The following is a 588-nucleotide window of genomic DNA, read 5'->3' as shown; positions in this document are numbered from 1 at the left end:
TATATATATATATATATATATATATATAAGTAAAAAAAGATCTATTTTTTAAAATAAAAAGATGAATTAAACATAACTGATCATGCTCTGATTCTTAACTTACATATATTCTCAAGTACCACACCCTCCACCGGGGGGAATCGAACCCAGACCAGAGAGGACTTACAACTGACAAGTAGATGCCCGACCAACTGATCTGAGTACGCGGCACATATATCTATATACACACCTCTGTTTGAAGTCGACAGATCGCATCGCGTCTTTCTCCTTCGTAAGACGGGAAGGAGTTGCGTGCTCGTTTCCTCTTTCGTCTTTGTTCTCGACTAAGCTCGACTGCACTGAGTTTTGGTCTGTTCGGTTCCTGACCGTCTTCGCTCGTCATTCCTGCCCTTTGATCGACTTGGCAGGGCTTCTAAGCTGTGATGGAGCTTCCTTCTTCTTCAGTTGAACCTGACAAAGCCTCCTTTGCCCACGTGGGGTAATCCTCAGGTAGAGACGGCGGTTATCTTCCCCTCAAGTTACAAAGAATATCGTGATGGTACAGGTGACTGTTCATTTATTAAAAATGCAAGCAGGAAAAGTGGGAAA

The sequence above is a fragment of the Phalaenopsis equestris genome, unplaced genomic scaffold (genome assembly GCF_001263595.1).
Source record: "Phalaenopsis equestris unplaced genomic scaffold, ASM126359v1 Scaffold204000, whole genome shotgun sequence".
Taxonomy (NCBI): Eukaryota; Viridiplantae; Streptophyta; class Magnoliopsida; order Asparagales; family Orchidaceae; genus Phalaenopsis; species Phalaenopsis equestris.
The sequence above is the reverse complement of the archived record's forward strand: the minus strand, read 5'-3'. Positions refer to the sequence as shown.